A 12,755-nucleotide genomic window follows, 5' to 3' on the forward strand; every position below is an offset into this window, starting at 1 on the left:
CTTTGCCCTCTGGAATATCATTTTCCATGTCCTCTGGTACTTTAATGTAGAAGCTTCTAGATCTTGTGCTATCCTGATTGGGGCTCCACAGTACTTGAATTCTTTCTTTTTGGCAGCTTGCAATATTTTTTCCTTAACCTGAGAGCTCTGGAATTTGGCTTTAATATTCCTAGGAGTTTTCCTTTTGGGATCTCTTTCTGGAGGTGATTGGTGGATTCTTTCAATTTCCATTTTACCTTCAGCTTCCAGAATATCAGGGCAATTTTCCCTGACAATTTCTTGGAAGATGATGTCTAAGCTCTTTCCTTGATAGTGGTTTTCACGTAGATGATTTTCAAATTATCTGTCCTGGACCCATTTTCTAGGTCAACAGTTTTTCCCTGAAGATATTTCACATTGCCCTCTATTTTTTTTTATTCATTTAGATTTGCTATATTGCGTCTTCGTTTCTCCTAAAGTCACTGGCTTCTATTTGTTCAGTCCTAATTCTTAGGCAATTATTTTCATCAGAGAGCTTTTCTACCTCCTTTTCCATTTGGCTAATTTGGCTTCTCAAGCTGTTGACTTTTTTCTCATGTCTTTCCTGAATCACCTTCATTTCTATTTCCATTTTTTCCTCTACCTCTCTAACTTTATCTTCAAATTCCTTTTTGAGTGCCTCTATGGCCTGAGACCAATTCATATTTTTCTTGGAAGCTTTAGATATAGGGGCCCTGATGTTGACATCTTCCTCTGAGGCTGCACCTCAATCTTCCTTGTCACTGAAGAAACTTTCTATGGTCCTCACCTTTTTCTGTCTGCTCATTTTGCTTTTCTTTTACTTGACTTTTAGCTTCTTAAAGTGGGGCACTGTTTCCAGGCTGCTGTATCCCAAGCTTCAGGAGGCCCCAGGTGGTATGATTTAAGGAGGATCAGGTTATTCACTCACCTGGCCTATTCCCTGGTCCATAGATGACCCAAGACCAACTTGCCAATCAACCAGCTTTGTGTGTTGTGGTTGCCAGCTTCAATGAGCCTGTGCCCCTTCCCCACCTGGGCCACTGCTACTCAAGCCTACCTCCTGTTTCCCAGCAGAGGTGAAAAACCCAAGTTCTGCCTCAGCACCAGCATAGAACTCTGTAATCTACCCCCTGGTAAGGGCTCAGCCTTCTCACCAGACTGTGAGCTTAGTTCCAGACAACACTGGTGCTTCAACTGATTCAGAGTCTCTGGGGGTCTCCTTCTCTGGTGAGGCCTTCCTGGGACTGGATCTGTGTCAGGGTGACTGTGGGGTTGGGCTCCACTTCTGTCTCAGCATAGCAGCTCCCTCCTTCTGACCTTCCAAGCAGTTCTTGGTTAGAAGATGATTTCAGCACATTCTTCTGTGGGTTTTACTGCTTCAGGCATTGTCCTATGGCATTATTTGGATGTTTTGTTTAACAATCATGTCATGAATTCGAGAGCTCACTGACTTTCCTTTGCCATCTTGGCTTTGCCCTGGAAGTCATAATATAATATTGTTATCTCTAAATTGCCAGATTTTGAGAACATTAACAAATCAGGGAATCTCTGGATGATGGGGATCTTTAATAGTAATTTTTGTTTGGTTGGTTTTTGTTTGTTTTGATGAGTCAGTGAGGGTTAAGTGACTTCCCCAGGGTCATACAGCTAGTAAGTGTCAAGTGTCTGAGGCCGGATTTAAACTCAGGTCCTAGTGAATCCAGAGCCACTGCTTTACCCACTGTGCCACCTAGCTGCCCCCATCTTTAACAATAGTTAAAGAAAATAAAGATGCTTAACCTTGAAGGGTTGTCAGGCCATCCAGAAAAGAAAATCAATTTGATGGAGTTCACAATCTAATAGGAAAAAAACTTTCTAATGAGTAAAGTGCCCCAACATTACAACACTGGTTATCTTCCTTAGGTAGTGGGTTTCCTATCACTGAAGGAGTTTGGGGAAGAGATCACAAGATTGACCTAGAGACATACGACACAGGAATAACATAGAGCTTCAGTTATCTGCCTAGTTGTTGGAGTACTCTTTCTCTATCTCTCCTCCCCCTCCCCCATCACTGGCTCATGCTGTTGTTCTTTTTCCTTCCCTCCTTCTCAACCCCCAAAAGCAAAGCCTTAATTTGTTGACATTCATTAATATTAGGTAATCCTTCAAAAGGTAGAGGAACCACTAAAGGAAGGGGTGGGTTATTCTGATCCTGAGGTATACCAACTGGGAGGACCTGGCTACTGGAATAGAAATTGATTAAAACTTTTGGATGACATGGTTGATTCATCTTCAAACTGATGATAGATAAGGAGATAAAATTTATATTTATTTTGATATGCATTATAGATTTTGAAAAGTAGATTTAAAATCATCCATGAAAAATATAGGGAGGACATCACAGCCTCAGATTTTATAGGAAAAGTTAAATTAAGAAAGTGGGAAAATCTCAAGAACAAAATTGTGAGACCATAGAAGGAAGCAATTCTGATGGATAGGGAAAAGGAAGACTTGCCTGAAGAGATACAGGAATTCTTAGAAAATTCATCTTTCTGATGAGTTTAGATATATTTTTTAAATGTGCCAAAGATGGAAACAAGAAAAGATAATGGAGTTCTAATTTGAAAGTAACGTATGATGAAGAAGGAAGAGTATCAGGATTGCTAAAGCAAAAATGACTTGAGAATATCAAGGCAAGTGATCCAAAAGAAAAATAGCAGAGGGGAGAGATGCATCATTTGGAGTTTTGATTTTGATTTTGTTTGGTTTTGGTTTTGGTTTTAGTTATATTTAAGGAAAGAAGATAGCCATGGCTATTCCTTGGAGTTTTCCTTAGAATGGATATTCTGGGAAGAACAAGCAAATCAGAGGAAAGGACTACAATCATCTTGAGAGTTAGGTGTGAAGCTTGGAAAGTAATGGCAATTTAAAATTATAGGTTCTTCTGTTTCTTCATTGTTCAATATCATCTAAGCATTACCCTAAGCAGTGTTTCTATCTCTAATCATGCTCTTCTTTCCTTAAATATAACTATAATACAAGGTATGCATGGAAGGGTGAAGTGATTGGAAGAGAAGGTCCAGATAGTTGGGAGTACATATCCTATCCAGAATCTACTCCCAACTATCTGTATTATAGATTTCAGCTTAAAAAATATATATATATGTTGTCCTTCTTCATTAGAATGTAAGCTCCTTGAGGGCAGGGAATGTATTTCTATTGCTATTTATATTTCCAGCTCTAACACAGTTCCTGGCATGTATTAATCACTTAATAAATGTTTGTCAACTAGACTTGATGGTATGGAGAAGGACCAACATAATTCCAATTTTCATTAAAGGGGGAAAGAATGGAATCTTAGAACTGTAGGCTGTTAAATTTGACTTTGATGCCTTACAAAATTCTAGACAGTATCATTTAAGGGTTTTAGTGAATATATGTAAAAGGAAAATGCAATCACTAAGAGAGAGTACAGATTCATTAAGATCAGATCATGTTGGGGGCAGCTAGGTGGTGCAGTGGATAAAGCACTGGTGCTGGATTCAGGAGGACCTGAGTTCAAATCCAGCCTCAGACACTTGACACTTACTAGCTGTGTGACCCTGGGCAAGTCAATTAACCCTCATTGCCCCACAAAACAAAAACAAATACAAACAAACAAACAAAAAACCCCACCAACAACAACAAGAACAACAACAAAAACCCAATAAAGATCAGATCATGTCAATCTAACCTTATTTCCATTTTTAAGGCAAGTAGTTGTGTTGAATGCTATGCTACATGTTAGCAAAGCATTCCTAAAGTTGCTCATATTATTTTTGTGGAAAACATGGAGAGATATTTGCTGGATAATAGGACAGCCAGGATATTTTAGACCTGGTTGAATCACTAAACTCAAAAGATATTCATTAACAAGAGGAGATCATAATGCTGTATACTAAGAATTTTTATTTAATTTTGCATTAGGTAAAATCTCGATTAATAACTAGGATATAGGCATAAATAGCATATAATCCAATTTATAGATGAGACAAAGCTAAGAGATAAATAAGAGCAAATACATTGAATGATAAGAGTTATGATCCCAAAAGTTATTGACAGGTTAGAATATTCATCCAAATTATATAAAATGACATTTACTAGGAACTGATATAAAATCCTATACTTGTGTTTAAGAAATCAGCTTTACAAATTCAACTTGGAAAAGATGTCATTAAATAGTAGTTTATCTAAATAGTATGAGATTTTCACACATTGTAAACTCAGTGTGGTTTCACAATGTGCTAGCCAGCAAAAGCTAATGTGATATGGCCTTAAGTAGGTAGTGTCTAGAGAAGCAATAGTCCCTGGTAAGATCCCATGTGGATTATTTTGTTCAGTTCCGTTCACTTCAGTCCACGGCACCACATTTTAGAAAGAATATTAATAAATTTGAGAGCATCCAGGGGAGGCTAGTCCAAAGTTGTGGGACCACTAGATTGTCATATGAGAACTGGTTAAAGACTTCTTGTTGTTGCTTTGTTTTGCTTTTAGCCTAGAGAAGACGCATTAGAGAAATGGCAACTTTCTTTAGGTGTTTAAATGTTTGTTTTACTTGGCCCCAGAGGAAAAGACTAGAAATAGTGAATGGAAGTTGGAAAGAGGAACATTTAGGTTTAGTGTTATGAAAAACTTCCTGACAATTATATCTGTTTCAATGGGCTGTCTCTAGAAGGCAGATCGTCCTCCCTAAATGTTTTCAAGCAAAGCCTGGATGATCACTCTTCAACTAAGTGGTAGATGGGATTCTTGTTCAGGTATATTTTAGAGTAGGGAGCATCTTAAGGTCCTTCCATCTCTGTGATTCTATAAATGAAGTACCAAGGATAAGAACATGAAGTGAGATAACAATAATTATCAAAACATTATCTATAAACATGCAAAAATGGAGAGATCTAGTAGATCTAGTAGAAATGTATTAGCTGAAAAGGAACATTTTAACCTAATTAATCAAGACACTGAAATTAGTTCTTCTTTTTAAAAATAATAATTGACATTTTTTATTTAAAGTTTTGAGTTCCAAATTCTATCCCTCCTTGCTTTCCTCCCTTTCCCCTTCACTGAGGTAGTAAACAATCAGATATAGGTTATACATGTGCAATTTGGGTTTTTATTCTTTTTTTTTAGGGCAATGAGGGTTAAGTGACTTGCCCAGGGTCACACAGCTAGTAAGTGTTAAGTCTGAGGCCAGATTTGAACTCAGGTATTCCTGAATCCAGGGCCAGTGCTTTATCGACTGTGCCACCTAGCTGCCCCATATGTGTGATTTTGTAAAACATTACCATATTAGTAATCATGTATAAGGGATCTTGAATAAAAAAATGAAAATGAAAAATATCATCCTTCAATCTGTGTTTAATCAATATTCATTCTTTCCTTGAAGGCGGATAGGATGCTTCATCATTAGTCCTTTGAGATTGTCTTGGATTATTGTATTACTGAGAGTAGTCAAGTCATTCACAATTCTTCATTGAAAAATAATTCTGTCACAGTGCACAACATTCTCCTGATTCTGCCCATTTAACTATACATCAGTTCATATAAGCCTTTCCAGGCCTTTCTGAAATAATCCTGCTTGTCATTTCTTATAGCACAATAATATTCTATCACCTTCCTATACCACAGCTTGTTTAGCCATTCCCCAAATGATGGGCATTTCTTTGATTTCCAGTTCTTAGCCAACTGGTATCTTTTTTCCTCACCTTGTCTTGAAAATATTTTGTCTTTGCTCTTGAGTTTATATTCTCAGCATTTAGGTAAATGCTTGCCACAGGTTGTTGGAATTTTGTAGTTGTTGTTGATGTTTGTCCTTTGTTCACAAAGAAGACCATGACATCAGGAAGGTGATGTCATGACTTTCAGTGAATTAGGTTTAAGTGAGAGAGAGCTGTGCAAAATCACTAGCCTCACTCTTTCCTCTGGAGCCTTCTGGGTCCAGTAGGAAGATATACATCAGAACAACTGGAGATGTTAGCACATAGTAAACACTTACTAAATGCCTTTTCATATACCCATTCTTTGGAGATATGCTCATAAAGACCCAGCCTGCTACAGCTTTCAAAGAAATAACTCTATTGGCATAGGCTATGGTAGTTGCCTGCCAAACTGGTTCTTTGACTTAGTGTTTTTTCTCTTCTCCAATCCATTCCTCTTCACATAACTGAAGAAGGGTCTTCATATTGTAAAATTCCCTTGCTCAAAAACCTTAGAGTTCAAATATTTTTGCATGGTGTTTAAGGTTCTTCAAAACAGGTTCCTATTTATCTTTTCAGATTTATTTCATATTACTTCCTTTCATGTCCTCCCTATTCCAACTAAATTGGACTATTAGCTGACCTCCAGTCCTGTACTGCATCCTTCTTCTCCCATGCAAAGCAGTTCCATTTCCTACTACTAGAATATACTGACACCTCATTTCTACCTATTAAAATTATTTTCTTCCTTTAAGGTCAAACTCAGGTGCTACCTTCACTGTGAAGCTTTATCTAATTTCCTCAGCTGTAAGTGACCTCCTCTTCATAATTTTCTAGGTAGCTGTTATGTATTTCTCCTTTTCTCTCATCAGAGTCTATTTATATCATACTTGTGTACAAGTTGATTTCCTTCTAGTTGATTATAATGATATTTATATATGCTTCAAGATTTGCAAACATTTCCTTGATAACAACTCTGTGGTTGGTAGTTATTGCAAGTTTTATTACCTCCATTTTACAGATAAGGAAATTTAAGCTTAAAGAAGTTACTAGGTTCTCAAAAAATACTTAAAATCGTTGACAAATCCTACCTTCTATAGGAAATCTTCCCTAATCCCTCTTAATTCTTTGTGTTATTTTTTTCTATTTATCCTATATATAGATTGCTTTGTGTATATGCATAAGTATACATACATATGTGTACATATGTATATGTATGTATGTATGCATATGTGTGTGTGAATTGCTGTGTACCTCATTAGATCGCAAACTCTTTGAAGGCAGGGAATATCTGTTGCTTCTTTTTGCATTCCTTAGCACTTAGCACAGTACCCGGGAAAATGTTTATTGATTGAACACCTTATGGAATAATGCTTTGAATTGCTAATAAGAGAAAAAAAACATATCTCATGTTTTGCATCAATCTAGGTTATTCAATGACTTTCCCCAGTTAAAGACTTTGACTGAATGACTAAATTATTATTGGCTCTCACCTGATAATTCAGATTACCCAAGTGTATGATGCCTTTGTTTCCTGAAGGAAATGATAGTTTGTATTAAAACTACAGTAGTTTCAACAACTCTTTTCCTTGGTTAACATCTTTTCCACATTTTTGCAGAACCTGAAATATCAACTTTCCTATTGGCTTTAAGTTTCCACATGGCTTTTAGTTTGGTGGTTGATATTTTACTAAGTCAATCAGAGCATCACACACTGACCTAAAGTCTCACAGGGTTCCAGGAGATATTTTGCACTTTGTCTGATCAAGGCCTCTTAAAATTTACTTCAAATGAGGTAGAAGGAAATAAACTCTCACAAGACAGCAGGAAGCTTCACTGGTTAATATTCAAAACATGAAAATCTAGGCTTCAATTCTAATTTGCTACTGATGCAATATTAAAGTAAAAGATGTATGAAATATTAATGCTATATTGGTTCTGAATTTATTTTATTTTTATTCAAGAATCGAGCCCATGTAGTTTTAGGACATGTTTCATTTCCAAGGGCATTCTTGGAGGACAGACAGATGCTCTATTTCAAAGGTGAAACAGGAAATGTAGTAGAGACAACTTGGGAAGAGATTTTATTCAAGGCATTAAGGAATTCATGCTAAAAGTAAAAGTTCTATTTTATGTGTTGACCCTATGATCAATATAATTTTCACTTTGATAAAAAGTGATTTATTTGCTTAAGGGAATATGAATTTTTAAAATTTGTTCTTAAAAACCAAAAAAACCTCTGTTTTTAGCTTTATGTTGTCCCTTTCTTTTTCAATATGTACATTATGCTATGCCATTAAGAGTACCTATGTGCTTTGAAAGCTAATTATCTAGGAAGGAATCACTATTATATCTCTGGTTTTCTGTATAATACCTTTAGGATTTTTTTTAAATTTTAATAAAGTATTTTATTTATTTTTTTCCCATTACAGGTAAAGATAGTTCTCAACTTTTGTTCATACCAGCTTGCCAATTTCAGATTTTTCTCCCTCCCCACTCCCCTAGACAGCAGGTAATCTGGTATAGGTTTTATATATATATAAAACATTAAAAATATTTCTGCATTAGTCATGTTATAAAAGAAAAATCAGAGCAATGAGGAAAAACCTCAAAATAGAAAAACAACAACAGCACCAAAAACAAAAGAAATAGTATAGTTCATTCAGCATCTATACTCCACAGTTCTTTTTTTTTTCCCTGGATTTGGAGATCCTCTTCCATCATGAGTTCGCTGGAACTCTTCTGTACCATTGCATTGGTGAGAAGAATATAGTCCATCACAGTAGATCAACACACAATGTTGATGATACTGTTTACAATGTTCTTCTGGTTCTGCTCATCTCACTCATCATCGGCCCACACAAGACCCTCTAGGTTTCTCTGAACTCCTCCTGCTCATTGTTACTTACAGCACAATAGTATTCCATTACATTCATATACCACAACTTGTCCAGCCATTCCCCAATTGATGGGCATCCCCTCAACTTCCAATTCCTTGCCACCACATAAAGAGCAGCTATAAATACTTTTGTATTTGTGGGTCCTTTTCCCCTTTCCATGATCTCTTTGGGAAAAAGACCCAAAAATGGTATTGTTGGGGCAAAGGGTATGCACAGCTTTATAGCTCTTTGGACATAATTCCAAATTGCTCTCAGTTCCCAGCTCCACCAACAATGCATTAGTATTCCAATTTTTCCACAGCTTCTCCAACATTTATTATTTTCCTTTTTTGTCATTTTAGCCAATCTGATAGGTGTCAGGTGGTACCTCAGAGTTGTTTTAATTTGCATCTCCCCAATCATTAGAGATTTAGAGCATGTTTTGATATGGGAATAGATAGCTTTGGTTTCTTCATCAGAAAACTGCCTATTCATATCCTTTGGCCATTTCTCATTTGGGGAATGACTTGGATTCTTATAAATTTGATTTACTTCCCTATATATTTTAGAAATGAGGCCTTTATCAGAAGTACTTGCCATAAAAATTATTTCCCAGCTTTCTGTCTCCCTTCTAATTTTGGATGCATTGCTTCTGTTTGTACAAATTTTTTTAAAATTTAATGTTATCAAAATAATCGATTTTGCATTCTATGATATTCTCTATCTCTTTTTTGGTCAGAAATTGTTTTCCTTTCCAAAGATCTGAAAGGTAAACTATTCCTTTCTCTCCTAATTTACCTATGGTATCACCTCTTATGTGTAAATCATGTATCCATTTTTACCTTATTTTAGTATAAGGTGTAAGATGTTGGTCTATGCCTAATTTCTGCCATACTATCTTCCAGTTTTCCCAGCAGTTTTTGTTAAATACTGAGTTCCTATCCCAGAAGCTGGAGTCTTTGGGTTTATCAAATAGTGCATTACTAAAGTCATTTACTACTGTGTTTCCTGTGCCTATCCTATTCCTTTGATCCTCCATTCTGTTTCTTAGCCAGTACCAGATAGTTTTGATGACTGCTGCTTTATTGTAAAGCTCCAGGTTTGGTACCGCTAACCTACTTTCCTGTGCATTTTTTTTTATTATTTCCCTGGATATTCTTGATTTTTTGTTTTTCCAGATGAATATTGTTATTATTTTTTCTAGCTCTATAAAATAATTTTTAGGTAGTCTGATTGGTATGGCACTGAATAAGTAAATTAATTTAGGTAGTATTGTCATATTTACTATATTAGCTCTGCCTATCCATGAGCAATTGATATCTTTCCAATTATTTAGATCTGATCTGATTTGTGTGAAGAGAGTTTGGTAGTTGTATTCATAGAGTTCCTGGGTTTGTCTTGCCAAGTAAACTCCCAAGTATTTTATATTATCTACCGTTACTTTAAATGGAATTTCTCTTTCTATCTCTTGCTGCTGGACTTTGTAGGTCATGTATAGAAATGCTGATGATTTATGTGGCTTTATTTTATATCCTGCTACTTTGCTAAAGTTGTTAATTGTTTCAAGTAATTTTTGAGTTGATTCTCTAGGATTCTTTAAGTATACCATCATATCATCTGAAAAGAATGATAGTTTTGTTTGCTCCTTGCCTATTCTAATTCCTTTAATTCCTTTTTTTTTTCTCTGATTGCTAAAGCTAACATTTCTAGTACAATATTAAATAATAGGGGTGATAATGGACATCCCTATTTCACCCCGGATCTTATTGGGAAGGCCTCTAATTTATCTCCATTGCATATAATGCTTGCTGATTGTTTTAGGTAGATACTGTTTATTATTTTAAGGAAAGCTCCACCTATTCCTAAGCTCTCTAGTGTTTTTATTAGGAATGGGTGCTGTATTTTGTCAAAAACTTTCTCTGCGTCTATTGAGATAATCATATGATTTTGTTTAGTTTTCTTATTGATGTTGTTGATTATGCTCATAGTTTTCCTAATGTTAAACGAGCCCCGCATTCCTGGTATAAATCCCACGTGGTCATAGTGTTTTATCCTGGTCATCACTTGCTGTAATCTCCTTGCTAATTTCTTATTTAAGATTTTAGCATCAATATTCATTAGGGAAATTGGTCTATAATTTTCTTTCTCTGTTTTTGCTTTGCCTGGTTTTGATATCACCACCATATTCATACCATAAAATGAATTTGGTAGAACTCATTCTTCACCTATTTTTCCAAATAATTTGTATGATATTGGAATTAATTGTTCTTTAAATGTTCGGTAAAATTCACCTGTAAACCCATCTGGTCCTGGGGATTTTTCCTTAGGAAGTTCATTAATGGCTTGTTCAATTTCTTTTGCTAATATGGGTTTATTTAAATATTTTATATCCTCTTAAGTTAACCTGGGCAGTTCATATTTTTGTAAATATTCATCCATTTAATTTAGATTGTCAAATTTATTGGCATATAGTTGGGCAACATTATTCTTAATTATTGATTTAATTTCCACTCCATTGGTGATAACATCACCCTTTTCATTTTTGATATTGCTAATTTAGTTTCTTCCTTCTTATTTAAAATGAAATTAACCAATATTTTATCTATTTTATTGTTGTTTTTTTTCATAAAACCAGCCCTTAGTTTTATTGATTAATTCTATAGTTTTCTTGCTTTCAATCTTATTAGTATTTCTGTCTAATTCCTCTTGTAACTCATTTAACTTCTCTAAGAATTTGGATGCTATACCACTTGGTACATACATATTTAATATTGATATTAGTTCATTATCTATAATACCTTTTAGCAAGATGTAGTTTCCTTCCTTATCTCTTTTAATGAGATCTATTTTTGCCTGTGCTTTGTCTGAGATAAGGATTGCTACCCCTGCTTTTTTTACTTTAGCTGAAGCATAATATATTTTACTCCAGCCTTTTACTTTTACTCTGTGTGTATCTCTCTGCTTCAAATGTGTTTCTTGTAAACAGCATACTGTTGGATTCTGGTTTTAAATCCACTCTGCAATTCACTTCCGCTTTATAACAGAGTTCATCCCATTCATATTCACAGTTATTATTACTAACTGTCTATTCCCCTCCATTCTATTTACCCCCTTTGTACTTTTTCCCCCTTCTTTCACCCTATTCCTCCTCACCAACCTTTTGCTTCTTACCCCTGCCTCCCCCAGTCTGCCCTCCCTTTTTATCACCCCCCTCCATTTTCTTTACCCTTATCTCCCTTTCTTTTGTCCTCCCTTCTATCAGTTCCCCCTTCCCTTCCCCTTTTACTTCCCTAAAGAATGAGCTAAGTTTCTTTATCCACAATGAACGTATATGTTATTCCCCCTTTGAATAAAATCTACTGAGAGTAGGGTTGAAACAATGTTCATCCCTCCTTTCTTTCCCTCTATTGTAATAGGCCTTTTTTCACCTCTTCATACAATGTAATTCACCCCATTCCAGCTCCCCTTTCCTCTCCTCCCCACAGACTCCCTTTTTAACCCCTTAATTTTCTTTGTATCATCACATCAAAGACAATTTATATTTATACCCTCTGTGTAAAGTCCTTCTCTCTGCCCAAATACATTTACAGTTCTTAAGAGTTATGATTACTGTGTGGCTAGGTGGCACAGTGGATAAAGCACCGGCCCTGAGGTCAGGAGTACCTGAGTTCAAATCCGGCCTCAGACACTTAACACTTACTAGCTGTGTGACCCTGGGTAAGTCACTTAACCCCAATTGCCTCACTAAAAAAAAAAAAAAAAGAGTTATGAGTGCTATCTTCCTGTGTACGGATGTAAACAGTTTAACCTAATTGAGGAACGTTTTTTTCCCTCTGTTTACCTTTTTAAACTTCTCTTGAGTCTTGTATGTTAAGATCAAATTTTCTATTCAGTTCTGGTCTTTTCATCAGGAAACATTGAAAATCCCCAATGCTATTGAATGTCAATCTTTTCCCCTGAAAGAGAATGCTCAGTTTTGCTGGATAATAGATTCTTGGCTGCAATCCAAGCTCCTTTGCCTTCCGGAATATCATATTCCAAACCTTGCGGTCCTTTAACGTTGAAGCTGTCACGTCCTGCGAAATCCTGACTGTGGCTACATGATATTTAAATTGCTTCTTTCTGGCTGCTTGGAGTATTTTCTCCTTCACCTGATAATTTTGGA

Source organism: Dromiciops gliroides, chromosome 1 (assembly GCF_019393635.1).
Source record: "Dromiciops gliroides isolate mDroGli1 chromosome 1, mDroGli1.pri, whole genome shotgun sequence".
NCBI lineage: Eukaryota > Metazoa > Chordata > Mammalia > Microbiotheria > Microbiotheriidae > Dromiciops > Dromiciops gliroides.